We start from the raw sequence: 21,578 nt of genomic DNA on the forward strand, positions 1-21,578 counted from the left end.
CTGCTCCTGTTAGCTGTTAAATATAGGGGTGCTGATGTCTTAATAACATTACACCAGCCCTGTCTGCTTTAAAAATTCAGGGGTGTAGTTCTTACAAATTAAAAGCACACTGCTCTTGTATGCTGTTGTATATAGGGGTGCTGATGTCTTAATACAATTACACTGGCCCTGTCTGCTATAAAAATTCAGGGGTGCAGTTGTTAAAAATTAAAGCACACTGTTCCTGTATGCTGTTAACTATAGGGGTGCTGATGTCTTAATAACATTACACTGGCCCTGGTTGCTATAAAAACTCAGGGGTGCAGTTCTTACAAATTAAAAGCACACTGCTCCTGTATGTTTTTAAATATAGGAGTGCTGATGTCTTAATAACATTACACTGGCCCTGTCTGCTATAAATTTCAGGGGTGCAGTTCTTACAAATTAATAGCACGTTGCTCATGTATGCTGTCAAATATAGGGGTGCTGATGTCGTAATACCATTACACTGGCCCTGTCTGCTATAAAAATTCAGGGGTGCAGTTGTTAAAAATTAAAGGCACACTGCTCATGTATGCTGTTAAATATAAGGGTGCTGATGTCTTAATAACATTACACTGGCCTTGTCTGCTACAAAAATTTGGGTGCAGTTCTTACAAATTAAAAGCACACTGCTCCTGTATGCTGTTAAATATAGGGATGCTGATGTCTTAATAGCATTACACTAGCCCTGTCTGCTATAAAATTATGGGGTGCAATTCTTGCAAATTAGAAGCACGCTACTCCTGTATGCTGTGAAATATAGGGGTGCTGATGTCTTAATAGCATTACACTGGCCCTGTCTGCTATAAAAATTCAAGGGTGCAGTTCTTACAAATTAAAAGCACACTGCTCCTGTATGCTGTTAATTATAGGGGTGCTGATATCTTAATAACATTACATTGGCCATGTCTGCTATAAAAATTCAGGGGCGCAGTTCTTACAAATTAAAAGCACACTGCTCCTGTATGCTGTCAAATATATGGGTGCTGCTGGCCCTGTATGTTGTAAAACTTCAGGGGTACAGTTGTTAAAAATTAAAAGCACACTGCTGTATGCTGTAAAATATAGGGGTGCTGCTGTTCAAATAACATTACAGTGGCCATGCATGCTGTAATAATTCTAGGATGCAATAAAAATCAGTGTACACTGGCCCTGTCTTGTATGTTGTAATAAATCTAGGGTGCAGTGAAAATCAATGTACACTGGCCCTGTCATGTATGCTGTAATAATTCTAGGGTGCAGTAAAAATTAACGTACACTGGCCCTGTCTTGTATGCTGTAATAATTCTAGGGTGCAGTGAAAATCAATGCAGACTGGCCCTGTCTTGTATGCTGTAAAATTACAGGGGTGTTGTGAAAATACAGGGGTGCTGGCACTGTCTGAGGTTGCGATGTCTAGGCCTGACCTTCACAACACTGTATGGGAAGAGGAGGCGCCTACCACCATTTGCACGTGCCCTGCAAGTGCTGGGAGGAGCATCGCCAGTCCAGTTGTTGATATTGAGATTAAGGATGTCACTGTAGAAGTACACCAGGATGAGGAGGATATGGGTGTAGCTGATGCTGGTTTGTTTGTATAAGGCACCAGTGGAAACAGTTGTTGTCTGTGGGATGAGATAGCCCATTGTCATACCTGCGCAAAATACCAAATAAGCCATATCTTCGGTGTGGAATTATTTCTCTACAAACCCGGACAACAGGTGTCAAGCCATGTGTTGCCTTTGTCAATCTGTAAAAAGCAGGGGTAAGGACATTAACCACCTAGGAACATCCTCCCTTATACGTCACCTGCAGCGCATTCATCAGAAGTAATTGTCAAGTGACAATTAAATTAAAGTGAAGTACATTGTCAAGTATGTGCTGTATGGGGCCTAATTTTTAAAACTGCCATCCTGTCTGCCACTGCAGTGCCACTCCTAGATTGGCCAGGTGTTTGTCCCGCACACTTGTGTCGCTTAGCTTAGTCACCAAGCGACCTCGGTGCACCTCTTTTTTTCTTTGAATTATGTGATGTGTGGGGCCTATTTTTTTAAACTGCCATCCTGTCTGACACTGCAGTGTCACTCTTAGATGAGCCAGGTATTTGTGCCACCCACTTGTGTCGCTTAGCTTAGTCGTCCAGCGATCTCGGTGCAACCTTTTGGCCTAAAAACAACATTGTGAGGTGTTCAGAATAGACTGGAAATGAGTGGAAATGAATATTATTGAGGTTAATAATACAATAGGATCAAAATTACCTCCAAATTCTGTGATTTTAGCTGTTTTTCTGGGGTTTTCTTTCAAAAATTATCCAGATCCAAAACCAAAACCCGAAGGGTGGTTATGACAAAACCAATCCAGATCCAAAACACGAGTGGGGATTTAGATTCAAAACCAAAACAAAAAACATGAAAAGTGCCCATCGCACATCTCTAGTTTACAACATGCCAAGAATGGAAGGAGAGCATATAATTCCTGGATACGGTGTGAAAGAATGGATATGTCTGGTACAATGTCAAGCAACATGTTGACATTCTCAGAATGTCAACATTAGATTAAGCAGGGTATTCAATTAGCTGCTGTAATTTACTGCAGATAATTGAATCTTAGGGGCTATTTACTTAGCCCTAATACCTGGCACTTATCAGGGATTATGCTTCGGGTGCCTCAGAGCTTAGATACCGTATCCCATGTGTTATTGCATGAAAATGGGATACTCCCCCCCCCCCCACGCACACACACACACACACACACACACACACAAAAAGGGCTTTAATTGAATAGCCTGATAAGGACCTTCGGTCAAAAAAACAGCCCATTGTCTTTGGGAGAGAAATTATTGGAGCTTATTTAATACCGACCTTTGGCTGCAGGACAGGAGGGTTAGCATGCAGCACTTACAGTACCACCCGACTTACAGATTTTTGTTCACAGCCCCAATAGTACTGTGTACAAATATCTGCAAGTCCAGGTTGAGGTCAGGCCTTGAGGGGGAAATTGTGGATAATTAAAATGAGCTCTTAATGTCGATATTATGACTGCAGACATAAGATACCATACCCCAAATCCCATGTCTACTTGTGTTCTAGGACCAACATTTGATTGTAAGTTCTGCTTTTTAGTCTACCTGCTGAAAACTACATTGGGGGCTGATTCAAAGTTGAAAGCAAGTCTTCCGCTTCCGGTCTCATGCAGGACGCAGCTTAGCTCCGCTGCTCCGTTCTGCACCCGACAATCCTACCTTTACAAGGCAGTAAAACGCCTCCAACACCTCTCTCCCAGCTGCACAGGGGTACAGTGAACCCAGATGGAGAAGTATCTGTCTTCTCCGCCCGCTACCAAGCCGCCGCAGCCCCGCCAGGAGAAGCGCCGCGCTGATCCCATCATGGCGCCGGACACTGACACAGCACCCAGCGTCCCTGCACATAAGAAAGCTGCTGCCGCAGCAACAGAGGATCCTGATTCTCTTCAGGTACGGCGCTCCCCTGACTCCCCTGTTACATACAGGGACATAGTGGAAGCAATTCAAAACACTATGACACCTTTACTGACACAGGCAGTGTCAGAAATTACACAGCAGCTACAGCATCTACAGGGAAGGGTCTCTGATGCAGAAAACCATATAGGCACAATTTCTCATGATTTATCTGAAGCACAGTGCCACATTTTACGGCTCCAAAAAGAAAATCACCAGCTTTGGAATAAAGTTGATGATATTGAGAACAGATCAAGAAGATGCAATATCAGAATAGTTGGAGTCCCAGAATCAGTAAAAGGTTCTGATATAACATCCTTTATAACCACCACCCTCCCAAAGCTCCTGAAGATAGAAGCAGAATGTAAAGACCTAGTGATCGAAAGGGCCCATAGAGTGGGTCCCCCCCCCCCTAAACCCCATGACAAAAGACCTCGAGTTATTATTTTCAAATGCCTAAACTATTTACACAAGCTTGCTATCTGGAAAGCTTCCAGACAGATTCCAGACCTGACATGGGAGGGCAAGCGTCTACGTCTCTTTCAATACTTTTCGGTCGAGCTCTCCAGGGCGAGAAAAGCCTTTTCACCAATCTGCTCAACCCTTGTCTCAGAAAAAAGAAGATTTGCACTTATGTACCTAGCATGCCTACGCATCTTCTATGATGATAAACATTATGATTTCAACTCCCCAGATGATGCACAAGCCTTTCTGAGAGAAGAGAATCGTCGGACGCCTGAAGATATCTCTGACCCACCTCCTTCACAAAAATAGACATTGCTTTATTCCCCACACTCAGTTATGTCTTGTTATCTTGCAATGTTTTAAGCGAGTTTATAAATCTAAACGTTGTTAGAGATATACTCACTAGGCAGACTAGCTTCTTTGCAATATGGACACCAGAACCTCTGAACTTATAGGTCACGCACATGCCTCCCTCTCCCCCCCTCCTCAACCCCCCCCTTTCCCTGCACCCCCATCCCCCGCCACTCTCCCTTTCACCTCCCCCCCCTCCCTTACTTTCATTTATCTTATACTAAACACCCCCTACTACTACTGATTTCACAGACTACACTGCATCACTCACTCCTCCCCTTGATCTTTATTCTTTCTTCTATTGCTGATATACACATATTTTCATACTCCAATACACAATTGACATCTATGTTAAGCTCAAAGAGGTTTCATTAATTACTAATTCGGGTACTAGAACACCTGACATGCTCCGATACGTCTCACCCTAGTTACACAAGCACTCTAAAAAGTGCTGTATGGTCCTTATTGTATTTTTACATGCTGCAGAAGCGATATACCACAAGGTATATGAAAGTATTACTTGTCATGAGGGCCGCACTCATGGAAAATTTATTTTCTTTTGTTGTTACGTTGTCTTGTCTCCCCCCCCCCCCCTTCTTGTCTTCCCTCCTTATGTTTTCCCATTACATCTAGGCCTACCAGCAAGATTATTAAAGTATATACTGTGCTGCTGATGTTATCTATAGTCGAATTCACATGTCTTCGCTAAAGATTGGATCGATCAATGTGGGAGGCTTCAACTCTCCAGCAAAGCGACGTAAGGTATTAGTTTATCTAAATAGACAGAAATTAGATATAGCCTTTATTCAAGAATCTCACCTCACAGCAAAGGAAACAGCCAAATTACAGATGCTCAATTGGCGACTCCTAGCATCCGCACCCTTTAATTTTAAATCTAGGGGAGTTGTTATTCTGATTTCTAAAACTATCCCATGTGAAATCCTATCCACTGAGGTAGACCCAGAGGGCAGGTTTGTTATAGTATCGGTTAAAATATACTCCACCACTTACACCTTATGCTCCTTATACGCCCCTAACTCCAAACCCAAACCTTTCCTTTCTACATTAATCCAGAAGCTCTTACCTTACGCCTCCTCTAAGATAGTTCTAGGAGGTGATTTTAATTTAATATCACATCCTTATCTAGATAAATCCCAATATAAGGTATCACCCCAGCCCTTACCTAAATTAGGAATACCCTACTTCCTAAATATGCTTCAACTGGTTGACGTGTGGAGAGCCCTCAATCCTACTGAACGTGAATACACATGTTTATCCTCCGCACACAATACCTTATCCCGTATAGACTATATCACGCTATCTGATACCCTCTTTACCCAAGTCACAGACTCGGGCATTGAACCAATAATAATATCAGACCATGCCTTGGTATGGCTCACATTAAAAAAACCAAAATTAAATTTCCACACACAGAACTTGGAGGTACCCAGCACAACTAAACAACGCACCTAAATTTACTGTATACTTAAATCAAGCTTGGGAAGATCATCATGAGCATAACAAACACCTTCTTGCTTCAGACCCGTCCCTTTATTGGATGTCTGCAAAAGCAGTCCTTAGAGGTTCCATCATGTCCTACGAATCCCAGGTAAAGAAAAGAAATTCAGACTCCTATATGTCTCTCCAACAATCACTCTAACGCCTATTCTACATATAGCCTAAACCCCTCTTCCTCCAACAAATCCTTATACTTAACAGCTAAAATTAAGTTTGATGAATTACTGCAATCACTGTCAGATAAATACCAATTCTCTTCTAATTTCCGTTATCATAGATTCGGAAATAAGACCAGCAAATTTTTAACTAATATACTAAACGGGACCAGGCCCCCAATGAGGGTGCACCCATTGCTCCTTCCAGATGGAACACACACCTCCTCGAATAAACAGATAACTCAAATAATGAGAGAATTTTTCGCTGATATATATGCCTCCAACCAGCCCTCCTTATCCTCTAATCCTCCTGAAAAGTCTCCTGATACACATACTCGTAACTCCCCCTCCACCTCGGATACTTCTCATTCCATGTGGCAGGAACTTTCATACCCCCAAGTTCCCCAAGATCTAATACCATCACTAATTCAGCCAATCACAGTCGAAGAGGTTAGAGAGACTGTCAATTCCTTAAAACCAGCTAAAACACCTGGTCCGGATGGATTCTGCGGGGAATTCTATAAATCATTCATTGATCGTCTGTCCCCAATATTAACTTCATTTTACAATAACATTTTATCTAATGCCTCACTACCTTTATATTTCAATTCAGCGATAATTAAATTTCTACCAAAGCCAGGAAAAGACCCCGCTCTTCCAGGATCATATAGACCAATCTCATTATTAAATTGTGATTACAAATTTCTCACAAAAATTTTAGCAACAAGGTTAAATCCACTCCTTCCCGCAGTGATCCAACCGGATCAGACAGGATTCATTAAAGGCAGACACTCAGTCACGAACATTCGCAAAGTACTGGCTACAGTCCAGACTGATAGGGAGGGAACAGATGGGATCGATGGAAAAATCATCCTTTCTATAGATGCCAAGAAGGCTTTTGATCTAGTACAGTGGTCCCATCTGTTCCTTACACTAGAGCGCTTTGGATTCCCTCACACCTTCATAACCTTCCTTAAGACAATATACACTCTACCATCTTCCCAAATAGCCTGTAATGGCTTCCTCTCCCCCACTTTCCCAATACAGAAAGGAACAAGGCAGGGATGTCCCCTATCCCCCCTTCTATTTGCCCTGGCAATTGAACCACTCGCAATTGCACTCCGCTCAGCAACTCAATTTTCAGGTATACGCATTTCTTCCTCAGAATTAAAACTCTCATTATTTGCCGATGACATGATCCTCTTTATCTCCAATCCGATAAAATCCCTACCAGTAATTCTAGATATCATTGCCTCATTCAGTCCCATCTCAGGATATAAGATAAATATTTCAGTAATCCTAACCATTCACCCATTAAGCACCACACTTAGATCCCATTCTGACCTATCCTAATTTCAGATTCAACCCTCACAGGTCATGTACCTAGGAGTCCAAATTACTAATAACCCCTCGACACTTTACTCAGCTAACTTTACCCCTCTTCTCTCAAAAATCTTCACACAATTAGAGTCATGGTCTAAACTCCCGTTATCACTATTTGGTAGAGCAGCAGTTCTAAAAAGCGTTATCTTTCTAAAAATGTACTATGTATTACAAATGTTGCCATACCTACTTACAAAACAGGACATTCACAATCTGGAAAAAGCTTTTTCTTCCTTCCTATGGAATGGTAAGAGATCGAGAATAGCATTAAAAAAAACTCTAAACCAGAAACCTCAGGTGGCCTGAATCTCCCTAACTTTTCTCTATATGCTCTCACAACCCATTTCCGCTATATCACTGATTGGCTCATGGAAACTTCCATCCATTCAGACAAAACTTTGGAACAACATATCTTCCACCCATTCTCTCCCGGGGCGCTTCTCCATACACCAACCAGTCTCATACCCAAACACATTTTACAGCATACTTTATTTCGTGATACCTACAATAGCTGGATTAGAATAAATAAAATCCTTAAATACTCCCATACCAGATCCTCATTCATCCCGCTCTGGGGTAACCCTAGCTTCCCTCCATCCATCTCAAACAGTAACTTCCATCAATGGTCTGAGAAAGGGCTCAACCTAGCAACAAAGTTATTTGACCCAGGAGGGCTCATACTACCCTTTTCTTCCCTCAAAGATTCATATAATCTCCCCAACTCCCATTTTTATTTATATCTTCAAGCTCGTCACTTTGCCCTATCCCTAAAATCAATCAACTCTAGGCACACAGTGACCCACCCTCTGGAATCATTTCTTAACTCACTTTGCAAGAAAGCATTTAAATCCAAGTCTCTTTATCACATTCTGTCTACTCCCCAGAAAGATAATTATCTGGATGCACTAACTCGCACCTGGAGTGCAGATATCCCCTCTATTTCAGGAGAAGATCTATTCAACACTCGAACCCCTAAGATAATGAGCATTCTCCAGTCAGTATATCTACAAGAAGTTCACTTCAAATCAATACATAGAATATATATAGCTCCCGCCCAAAGGAGGCATATTTCAAATTTAGAATCTGGTAGATGCCCTAAATGCTCTATGTTGAAAGCAAAATTCTTTCACTCCTTCTGGGCCTGCGCAAAGATATTAAAGTTCTGGCGAAAAGTTCTTGCTTTCCTTAACTCTTCCCTTCATGTAAAATTAGAGATGAACCCCCTAGCTTGCCTATGTCTGAACTTTGAGAGTTGGAGCCTTCCCACATTGGATCGTAATCTCCCCCCTTTTCTTATTATCACTTTAACTATGGCAAAGAAACTCATCCTTATACACTGGATTGAGAAATCCTCTCCATCCATTCAGGAACTAAAGCACAAACTATTGCAATTGATCTACTTCGATAAGAGAGCTCTTTTTCTCAATCCCAATGGTCAAGTCAAGAAATTTACTCAAAAATGGGGAAGATACATCGCCTCTCTAGATGATGAGACTAAAAAAGATATTTGGTATAATCTGACTACTACTTCCGACAAACCGCTACTAGTATCTTAACCACTCCTTTGATTGTTAAGCACTTATATGCTTGCTAATGTATTATGGTTCAACATGCCTCTTCCTACCCCCTCCCATTCCTCCCCCTTCAATGTCTTCGTCTTTTCTCTTGTTTCTTAGATTAACATTATCTTTGTCTTGAGTATGATATTCTAATGCTAGCAATTATTCAGATGACTCCATTATAGTATATACCAAACAGCTATGACTACTATTGCTCTGTACAAGTTCCTGATTGCATCCTTCCAATGTTTTTTTCATCTATAATTCGATGAATGTTCACATTACAACGCTGTTATACTCCAGTCCACATGGACTATTCTGTTTCTAACTTTCTCTTGTAATGTTATATATGACATATAATTGTTAAAACGAATAAAAATCTTAAAACCCCAAAGTTGAAAGCAAGCCGGCTACAAGTGCTTTCATATTGCTTGCATGAAAATACATGTATCGTCAACCGTATGAAGATTTGCACACAGCTATGTAGCCACACTGCCCCCATCCACCTGCTTGTGACAGTAGCTATCATCACTTTCAGTGCACGTTTGTGCCAGCCCTATCCTTGGTGCCAGTGAATTGTCTGAAATCAGACAGATGTACTCATGTGCCTAGCTGATCATTGGCTGCAGTGCTTCCTACATGCCCAGGACACATCATCAGAACACTTTCCTTATGTGCAAACACCCCATTTCACAAATTCAGCAGCAAGTGGAGACACAAATGAGTTGCACACTGCCTCTTTGCGGATAGCTGTGTGTGGACGATAATGGAGCAGAAAAAGAAAAGAATTACAAGATCCATGGCAAATCTGAATTAGCCTGTGTTTTTTTTATGCCTATGCATTTAAAAGATGCATGCTGCCATAGTTTGATTTTACACAATAAGAGACTTACAATAATTTTATTATTTTACAAAAACACACAATTGTAACAAATAATCTGAAAGTTCCCAGATATGGATGTGCATGGACTTATTGCCTCCCAATATCTTCCTCAGGACACACCAACTATTCCATGCAGGAGCTGAGAACTCCATTTGTTTATGCTTATCTGAAATGTGAATCTAATTAGCAGGCTCCCATTAAGTCATGTGCTGTATGGGGTTTGTCCTGGGGAAGGATGAAGAGACATTGGAAGACGTAAATTGACTTTTAAGAATGCGTCCTCGTTGTTGATTTTGGCAAACTAGTCCATGAAACAAAATTACAGTCATTTGCTTAACCTACAGGCAGCTCATCAACATTGTATTAGTCAATTGCAAATACTTCCCCTTGACTTACTTAAGTAAGATATTAAAGGCGCACTGCCCAGGGAGACAAGTCCCTCATCCGCACAATCAGTTTATTATAGCTATTGTGCTAAACATTAACAGCTCTCCATGTTTTATGATCCTATTACATAATATTGCTTGGTTTCTTGTTGATACAAACTTAACAGGTGCTCAAATAGAAACTTGTCTTCCTAGATATGACAAATAAGGTAAAGTCTTAGGAAATGCACAAATGTTATAAGATATTTCTTAATTCCTCATGTCCATCAGGCTTTAAGAACATCCATGGTTGAGCACAGATGGTAAAAACAAAGTGACTGAGATACTAAGTAAAGGGCCCTACACACATGCCGATTTGTGTTAAAGATATGAACGATCTCGTTCATATCTTTCAGTGTGGAGGCTCCAGCGATGAACGATGCGCGGCCCCGCGCTCGTTCATCGCTGGTCCCCCGTCGGCTGTGCATGCAGGCCAATATGGACGATCTCATCCATATTTGCCTGCACTTCAATGGAGCCGCGTGACGAAGGGAGTGAAGAAACTTCACTCCCCCCGTCACTGCCCCCCCGCCGCCAGGTCGCCCGTCGACCGTATCCGCCATCGGGCAGCTCGGCGGCGGGTCGCCAATGTGTAGGGCCTATAAGTCTAAGTAAATCACCTGGATTAGGTTGCCTTGGAGACTGAGTTTGGGAACCACTGGTCTATCTGCATTTTTTCTAATACAAATGTTATACATTCCTTTTACAATATGAGTTTTGTCATTAATGTCTCAGATTTGACCCTATTTTGCTTAGTGTCCTTTTATGAGCTGTAAATATACTTCCCAACATTTTAAATTGTTGATGCAATTCAGCAAAAATGGGTGTGTAGAAATACACTAGGGAAGTAGCCACATCCCACAAGGGCATGTGTATAGCTTTTAAAGTGTTGTGTTTCCCTAAGTCACTTACAACTGTAATGCCTCAAAACTTGGGTTGACTGTGGAACAACCTCAGCCAGCACTAAAACAGCTACAGTTACACTTTCTAAAGCAGTTGCTGTTAGGGTAGAGTTGTGACACGACTTGTATGTGTGTGTGTGTGTGTGTGTGTGTGTGTGTGTGTGTGTGTGTGTGTGTGTGTGTGTGTGTGTGTGTGTGTGTGTGTGTGGTGGGGGAAGGGGGGTGTAGTAAACATTCTAAAGGACAATGGAAAAATTGCTCATAGCAACTAATCAGATTCTAGCTTTAATTTTTCAAGTACATTCTAAACGATGATAGCTAGTAGCTGATTGGATTGCAAACTGATATACTTTATAACAGTTCTCACAAATGTCAACACCAGGAAAGAGCATTGGGAGGGCTGGTAGAGTTAAGGAGGCATATGTTATAGGGTACAGGTTTGCCGGAGGTGAGAGAAACCTGCTGATGTCAGACGTTTTTTAAAGTGGCAATCAGTTACAAAGCATGGTTTGCCTTGTAAATTATTGCTGCTTTATTAAAAAAAACCTCCGAGATTGGACGGCTTCCCACACCTCCGGCAAAATTGGACCCTATGACGTATGCACCAAGGTCTCCATTCTAAGTTGAAGTATTGGCCATGTGCTCACCAATTTTCTGTTTGCACGGGTGGGGAGTTGTTGGCTAAGAAATATGTTAGGAATGAAATTATCTGTTAAAACATCAACTACTGTTTTCAGTGTAAGTGACAGGTCAAGAAAAAGGAGAGAACAGCATATTTTTCCCAACTTCAGCTAAGATCCAAATGTGTTGAAGAGGTCAACTGAAGGTTCCTACTAAAGTTTGGCAGCCAGTACTGAGCCTACTAATGCTGGGAAATCAGGGTAATGTATCTTGATAGAAAAAAAGAGGTTTTGAAAATCCCTGCAGCTTTCCTAAGCTAAATAGCTGTTTTCAATCAAAATATCATTAGGGTTTTGCACAATAATAAGTATTTGTATTTTCATCTTCATCTCCTCTATATATTAATTAATTTTCTTGCTGCCAATATGCCACACTAGATGCCATGAGTTTGAATTTATTCTTTAGCATCTTAAATCACATTTGCATAATGGAATTAAAAGGTCTATTCATGTGCGCTTCTTCGTGGTATATTGGACAGAGTGAAGAGGTTGTAATTAGTGGCATCTGGCCTTCAGCTTCATTAACATGCAAATAGAGGTAGTCAAGAGCATCAGTTAGAATAACTTCAGAAGAGTTTCTCAACTGTACTGTAGTTTATGTAACAATGTTTCCTTTGTATTGCTGTTTCCGTTCAGATATTCTATCGCCTAAAGAGGGACTGTAGTTTTAGAGAAAAACTATATTGCAACAGATTTGACTGTTTTGTTGCCGTGAGATACGTGAATACTGTTATAAACACACATGCAAACATATATAATAAGTCAAAGAAAGGCGGTACTCAGGGACAAGGAAAGTATGACATGACCACCAAAGTTGTCATGTTGTACTTTCTTTACCCTTGAGTGCCACTGCACTTTGCATTATAGTACAGTGAGTCATGTGGCCGCTCTGCATGCATAGAGGGCAACGGGGTCAGCTACACCAATTTAGGGTGCCTGAGAAGCCAAAAGGATATGATATAAAGATGCACGCCACTCCACTGTTTGTAGAAAAGCACCAATGTGTTTATTATGCTTAAAGCATAGTCAAAGATATCAGCAACCTTTCAAGGCATAGCTTCACTTTTTATCAAGCCGTGATAAAGGGTGAAGCTATGCCCTCAATGTTTCTGATATCTATGGCTGTGCTTTAAGCCTAATAAGCACATTGGTATGTTTCTACAAACACTATCTATCTATCTATCTATCTATCTATCTATCTATCTATCTATCTATCTATCTATCTATCTATCTATCTATCTATCTATCTATCTTTCTGTCTGTCTGTCTGTCTGTCTGTCTGTGTGTCTGTCTGTCTGTCTATCCACATATACATAACAACGTACAGACACATGCATGTTCTATTACTGTTTTTCCAAGATCGACAATCTTTAATGTGCAAAGGTGTTTTAATGTAGGTTAATAATAATAATAATAATTTTATTTATATAGCGCTCTTTCTCCAATAGGACTCAAGGCGCTTAACAGATACATAGCATAATATAGTACAGAAAATAATGAAGTACAGAACAGCTTTTCATAAAATACAGAAGCATGGAGATACTAAAGGGACAATTATGGAAATGCTTGAGTAAAAAGGAAAGTCTTGAGTCTACTTTTGAAGGATTCTATAGTTGGGGCCTCTTGCACTGTGCGGGGAAGTGAGTTCTATAGAGTCAGAGCCGCATTACTAAAAGCTAGACCCCAGATGAATTACAGGAGATTCTAGGTACTGCTAAAAGTCCTTCATCTACAGATCGCAGTAATCGAGTGGGGCAGTATGGGGTCCCAAGGTTACGCAGAAACATAGAAACATAGAATTTGACGGCAGATAGGAACCACTTGGCCCATCTAGTCTGCCCCTTTTTTATTTTATCCTTTAGGCAATCTCAACCCTTTTTTGTTACGTTCCTGATGCTCAGAACTGGAGAGATGTAGTGATGCGAGTTCAGAGCACCAGAACGTGATGCTGAACTAAGGAGATGTACGGGAATAGCCCCTAGCACCCTACCTCCGTTGTCTTACCCGTGTGGTCGACTCACGCCTGAACGACTATGGTTTCTTGGGCCCACGGCAGCCGCGTTTGAAGGGCGGATTAGGTCTGCCCAACTCCGATGCCCCCAGGTCTTAAAGAGAGACAAAGCGTGAACCGAGACAGGGTAATAACAAGGGGACATCTAACTAAAACAAACAGAAGCTAGGGGCTACTAACAACCCTAAAACTAAAGGTATGTGCGGCATGCCGCCAAGGAAAAAGGACAACAAAAAATACCACTGTCCGTTCCCCCACACGGCACCGCCGAGTTCCGAGGAGGACAGTGAAAAGCGGAAACCTCCGCAAAAACCTCCAACACAAAAGTAATACAAAGTTAAAGCGGCCTAGGCCGCAACTCGCGGCAGAAGCCGCTACTCACGAAATTGGGAGAGAACCCCAAATAACGAGAACCCTCGGATGACTTCAACAGGTTCGTTTTGGACAGGAAGGATTCCCAGGACCAGCTTCAGAACTCCAGGACTCGGGAGCACAGGGAGCAGGATCGACCAGATACAGCTAAATCAGGAACAGACGTTACCAGGCAGGAACAGCATGCAGGAAGCTATCACCGGCGTCTGTGTGAGGCACTGAGGAGGCATATAACAGGGAACTCTCCAATGGCAGTGCAGAGCCTGATTGATGAATGTCGTGCAGCTGCCTTGCTGCACGAGCAGGGGAGAACAGGTGTGAGTACTCTCATGGCAACGGGGAACGCGGTCCGCCTGTGGCGTCCCCGTTGCCATGGACCCGGCGGCCCTGGGCGCATGGCGTCCTAGCGTTGCCAGGGACCCAGCGGCTATCGCGCGCACGGCTTCCCGGCGTTGCTAGGCGCCGTGCGGGAGCATACAGAGCGAGAGGCGCGGCGGCCGTGACCGCTGCTCGGTCAGAGCGCGGACAAAAACCGCCGCGCCTAACATTTTTTAACCTTAATTCTTTGTAAGGATATTCATATGCCTGTCCCAAGCATGTTTAAATTGCCCTACAGTCTTAGCCTCTACCACCTCTGGTGGGAGGCTATTCCACTTATCCACTACCCTTTCTGTGAAGTAATTTTTCCTTAAATTTCCCCTGAACCTCCCCCCCTCCAGTCTCAATGTATGCCCTCGAGTTCTAATACTTCTTTTCCTTTGAAGAATGTTTCCCTCCTGAACTTTGTTAAGACCCTTGATATATTTGAAAGTTTCTATCATGTACCCCCTTTCCATTCTCTCCTCCAAACTATACATGTTAAGATCTTTTAGCCTTTCCGGGTAAGTTTTGTGATGTAGGCCATGCACCATTTTAGTTGCCCTTCTTTGTACACTCTCTAATGTATTTATATCCTTCTGGAGATATGGTCTCCAGAACTGGACACAGTATTCCAGATGGGGCCGTACCAATGACCTATACAGTGGCATTATCACTTCTTTTTTCCTGCTACTGATTCCTCTCCCTATGCAACCAAGCATCTGACTTGCCTTTCTCATTGCTTTGTTGCATTGCTTTCCTGCCTTCATGTCACTTGAAATAATGAATCTAAATAAATCCCTTTCCTCCTCAGTAGTTTCCATTATAGTACCCTTGATACTATACTTAGCCTTTGGGTTTTTGAAACCCAAGTGCATGATTTTGCATTTTTTAGCATTAAAGGGTAGTTGCCACGTTCTTGACCATTTCTCAAGCCTACCTAGGTCATTAATCATTTGTTTGACCCCTCCCGGTGTGTCTACCCTGTTGCATATCTTTGTATCATCTGCAAAAAGGCATATCTTCCCTTCAATACCATCTGCAATGTCACCAACAAAGATATTAAAGAGAACTGGACCAAGTACAGATCCCTGGGGTACTCCACTGGTAACATTTCCCTCCATAGATTGCACTCCATTAACTACGACTGTCTGTTTCCTATCCTGCAACCAGGTTCTTATCCATTTAACTGTTTTATAATCCACCCCCATGCTTTCAAGTTTATTTAGCAGTCTGCGATGTGGGACAGTGTCAAATGCCTTACTAAAGTCTAGATATGCTACATCTACAGCTCCCCCTTGATCTTGATAACAAGGTTATCCCTTGTTAGGCTCTTGGTTCTGGTATGAATGTTCGACCACGTTAAGGTCAACATTCATTAGGTCAACCACTATTGGTCGACATAGGCATGATCGACATGGACTAATAGTCGACACATTAAAATGGTCGACACAGGAAAGGTTGACACATGAAAGGTCGCCATGGATTTTTTAACTGTTTTTGGTGTAATTTTTTCCATAACATGACCGGGAACTCCAATTAGTGTACCGCATCCCTTTGCATAGATCGCTTCGCTTGCCATGCTGCGGACAAGGTGCCTCGCTCCTCTACCACTGTGCTCGGAACAGGTTACGTTTCCCTACTGTAGTCCACGTGGATGAAAAAGTTACAAATCTATTTTTTTCTTCAAAAAAGCTATGTTGACATTTTCATGTGTCGACCTGTCCTATGACGACCATTTTCACGTGTCAACCATTTATCCATGTCGACCATTTAATTGTCAACCAATAATGGTCGTCCTAATGACTGTCGACCTTAACATGGTCAACCATCCTAATGGATACCTAAACTCTTCAACCTGCTTAGATGTTAATCTATATGAAATAATAAAACTACTAGGAGATATTTATCCCTGTTTTTGGTGTGTGCTTCCCCCTTCTATGAATGCTGGAGATGCCAGGTATTAAGTGGGCTTTGCTATTCCACTAGAACAATCAATATACAGTGTTGCAGAAATAATTATCCTAAACATATAGAAAAATGAAAGGACATACTGTGAAAACATCATATTCCCGCTCTATGAGTGAATAGTTACTTTATTCAGACCAACTGTAAAGGGATCATCAAATAAAAGTAGGAAATGGCAAATACTTGAAAATACAAGAGTACCTCCTATTATTACTGATTAGCGGCGGCTCCTACTTATTTTCAGTAGGGGGCTGCCTGGAGAGGAGACAGCCAGCCCCAGGTCCTGGCATTTGCGCAATGGATCTGGCAGGTGCCAGGACTGGCGCATGCACAGATTCCATGGTACGACTGCATGTGCAAACTCCCAGCTTCTATGGACTGCATCAGCTTCAGCCGATAGAAGCCGGATTTGGCTACACAAAAGGCAGGGAGTGACTTCCTACTGGAAGCCAGCTATCTACTTATCGCAACCCGGTCTGGCAGCTCCAGAGAGAGGAAACACTTTCCAATGGGACTGTCTGTGACTGACAGGCAGGACTTCCAATAGGAAATCACTGCCAGTCACAGTGAAGCAAGTGCAGTCATGGACTCATGGAGAGATGTACTAAGCAGTGAAAAGATTGGAGAAGTGAGCCAGTGGAGAAGATGCCCATGGTACCCAATCAGCATTTAAGTAACATTTAGAATTTGCATACTATTAAATGATACAGAGCAGCTGATTGCCATGGGCAATATCTCCATTGGCTCATTTCTCCAATCTTATCACTGCTTAGTACATCTCCCCCCCAATCTGGCTTCACTGATACTGAGCGGGGAGGCAGATTTTTCCTGGGGGGGGGGGGGGGGGTGTAAAAATCTGCCACTGTTACTGACTAACAAGAGGTTGCGGTGATATGTATCAAACCCCTTAAAGAGGACAGGTGGAAAAGTTGCCAATATCAACCAATCAAAATCTAGCTATCATTTTATAGACTATATTTAATAATTGATAAGTTGAAGCTGATTCGTAGCTATGGGCATCTTGTACACCTGTCACCTTTAGAGGATTTGATAATAAGGGTTAGATGTATGAAACGGAATTATGGGAAGAAGTGGCATCTGGGAAGAGATACACAGCGCATCAGCACTAGGCTGATGTACTGTGGGCGCTGGCAGGTATCGCCAGACGTGGGAGTATTCACTCCCCCACTCCGGCAAACAAAATATTAATACATCTCGTCAGTGTAGCTTTCTGCTTCGCCTCAGCAGGGAGGCAAAGCAGCAATAGCCATTATGTGCCGCTATAATACATCTCCCACTGTGTCCGTTAGGGCTACCTTGTAGTTGAGATCTTTTACTGACACTAGTAAATACATTGTATGTATTGTCATTTAAATAGTTTACAAATGTCTCAATTTTATTGCGGAAGATTCATCAGAAATCACTATATCTTACTTTTTTACATACTAGTGTCTGTCGGCTGTTACACTTTAATTTATTCTGGTTTACATATGTTGTCAATTTATATATAAGAACAATTTTCCCGGTTAATTTGTTTATTGGTTTCCTACAGTTTTTATGTTGTTTTAACAGAATGTTTTCTTGTCTGTAGTTAAGACTTGTCGTCCTACATTAGATAAATCTTCTTTTTTTTTAAGCAGGGTTAACAGGGTACAAATATACTAAAGTTGGGGTCATATCCATTTGATATGTGATCTTTATATACTATATCTTTATATAATTGTCTTATGTTAACCTTTGCATTTTTTGTGTTTTATGTTATTTATAATCAGATTCCTCTATCTATCTATCTATCTATCTATCTATCTATCTATCTATCTATCTGTCTGTCTGTCTGTCTGTCTATCCGCATATATACTGTATGATGCACTGATGGTCATTTGTACCCAAACAGCTTCATCATATTACGGCATTGGAGTCCCATCTTGTGTTGATGTCTCTGATTTATCCTATTGTGTTGATACTAATGACAGCCAAGCGTTGGTCTCTATACTATAGTGATGCTTGTTGTAACAGATCTATAATCAATATACAACTCCACAAGTAACAGCAAGGTTAGTATTTGCATCTGATTTTTTCGGGACCTTCTTGTATCCTTTCCAGTAAACTATTAATCACGTGAACATCTCTAAAGACACACTGAAACACCAGCAATACTGGAGGCTCCTTTTGTCAGTAACCTTTTATTACTTGGAACAAAGAAACACGTTGATGCAACATTAAAAAGTGATATATCTCACTTGGGTAATTTGGAGACATTTATTTTGTAAGTGCACAATCATGAGAATGTGGGTAATATCCATCCAATGTACAGTAGATGTGATACTTTGATTTCCATGGAGGCTACCCCGCAATTAATTACATGTCCTTCAGAAAAGCAGTGTGTAAGACAGTCTAACATCCTCATAAAAATATCTGGGCCGCTGTATTTACTTCTCAGTATTATGAAAGTTTAGGCCATATGTACGATCATGTATTCTACTTGTACAATATGTATACAGTAAAACGTTACAGACTGAATGAGAGAAGTAAACATACTGTGAAGTATTATTTAAAACGCACACACTCCTGAAACTCTAGTTATAAAAAAAGCTCCAAAATTAAGATCATTGGGTAACAATTTAGGCACAAAAAATATATATATTTTAAACACGTGTAAAAATAGTAAACAATTTTGAAGATAGTACTCACGTAATATTTTAATTATGCCCAGCCAGCTTCAGCCTTATCAAGCATTCTCCCAGGCAAACGGTCCCACAATATAACACTATTTTCTTTATGCTCACATAGTGGGCCTGATTCATATGTAGATGGAGGTGCAGCACATGTGCAGTGCGGGTCTGCAACGCTGTTAGCAGATCAGTTGCAGACTGTCAGTGATTGACCGTCTGCTACCGTTTGGGAGTGGGATGGGGGCGTTGATGTCCACCATTTATCAAAATGGACAAGGATGGTGTAATGGTTAGCATTATTGTTCACAGCACTGAGGTCATGGGTTTAATTCCCACCATATCCCTAACTGTGTAGAGTTTGTATATTCTCCCCGTTTTTGCATGTGTTTCCTCCGGGTACTCCGCTTTCCTCCCATAATCCAAAATTATACTGGTAGGTTAATTGGCTCCCAACAAAATTAACCCTGGTGTGAATGTGTGTTTGTGTGCATGAGGTAGGGAATACCTACTGGGGCAGGGACTGATGTGAATGGCCAGTATTCTCTGTAAAGCGCTGTGGAATATGTGTGCGCTATATAAATAACTGGTATTAATAAATAAATAAAACGGAGGCATGTCACCTCCATTTTGGTGAAAAGATGAGGCCAGGATCTCTGTCAGTATACAAAGATTTCCTGACCTCTCAGTAGGAACTGCGGTGGCCGGCTTGGGCGACCCCATGGGTCATGCAGTTGGCTGATGGTGTCGCAGATGATCTGATACTGCATCCTTCTCTGCACATCTGCACATATAATCTCAGCAGATTATACCAAGGGCCATAAAATCAACATTGCCAGGACCCCTCACTTCCTGCAACATAGCCATGAGACCCCTATAACTTTGTCCTGGGACCCCTGTCAGTAGTTCTGCCACTTCACAATGCCTTGGTTCATTCATTATATTTTACATCTTTCCAATTATGTTAATTTCCCTTCATAACGTTTGAATGCATAGCCCATAGTTGCTAAAATGTTTTCCAAATCATTTTAATCGTTTGCTGAATTATGATTGAAATATCGCACTTATGAATACTGTTGCGGAATACTTTTGCTTCTCCATTTCTGTAAGTGTTTATAGGGCTAAAGTTAAAAAAATTCTGACTGCCTATCACTCATAGGCGTTTCTGTAACGGGTGCAGTGTGTGCGGTGCACACTGGCCCCTGGGTCCCATATATTATACTTACCCGTCTGGAGTCCCCGCGGCAGTGTCCCCTTCTCTCTTAAAATGCTCCTGCTATCACTGTCTGTTGTACAATGCCTTAGCAGTTGGTGAGATTAGCTTTTAATGCCCTGACTAGTTTCTTTGCAAATTTACTTTACTAGCATCACAAGACATTACTGCAGCTGGAGAGAACGTATTAGAGCAGTGTTCTTAAGTGCTGTATTTCAACCATAACTCTATGTTTATTATTTTAATATCCTTATGTCATTGTAAAGTATTTTCTTTAAAATTAATAATATATAATGGATACTATGGTTTAACTCCACGCGGATGTAGTCTGCTGGAACTACAGTATTATTTTGTAATATAGAAATTAAGAGTTTGTTACTTTCCACTAATAAATGGCATGTTTTTAGACCTAGTTTATAATATTTATCATTTTTTTATTCACAAACTACCCATCCCGCAGTTTAATTGCTTTTATGCTTTGCACCTTGCAGTTCTTAAAAAAAAAAAAAAGTTATAATGTACTGACCTCTTTAATGTCTGTGGGTATATAGGCAAAATCTTGTGTACATAACAATTGAATGAGGCTTCCTGTGGAGAATTTTCAATTTATCATAGACAGATGAAATATATATATCCAATTTCCTATATCTAGCAACACAACTGTATCGTTGAAACCTCTCAATAGGATCATCTAATATTCATTTTTTAATTTCTGCATTTGGATATAATATCTCTCTGGAGATATTTAACTGATTCTTACAAAGGAATCTTAATGAGAAATATTAAAGAGTGGTACGTGATGATGATCTATAGTTTGTTTATATATTTCCCCTGACACTATACCCATCGAAAGTAGCTGAGAGTTTGTTGTGTGTGTGGGTTCTCTCTTTTTTTTTAACGTTTATTTTAGTAATATATGTTTAATCATCATTAACAAATACTTAAAAAAATTAGGAATGCTGTTTATAAAATAATACGTGCAGTTTAAGAGCTGATGTATTCGTGAGTACGGTATATCAGCCGCAGAGGTGGCCGTAATGTGTGCTTGGAAATAAATCTGCACCCATAGTTAGTGTTAGGCACAGCTAAGCTCACCTCTGATAACCCTACTAATCTGTCCACACCTAAACTACGTGCCAATGTCAGATTGCCACCTAGTTACAACCAGGGCAGTAGAGAGCCTGTCTGGGGC

This window comes from Pseudophryne corroboree, chromosome 11 (genome assembly GCF_028390025.1).
Source record: "Pseudophryne corroboree isolate aPseCor3 chromosome 11, aPseCor3.hap2, whole genome shotgun sequence".
Taxonomy (NCBI): domain Eukaryota; kingdom Metazoa; phylum Chordata; class Amphibia; order Anura; family Myobatrachidae; genus Pseudophryne; species Pseudophryne corroboree.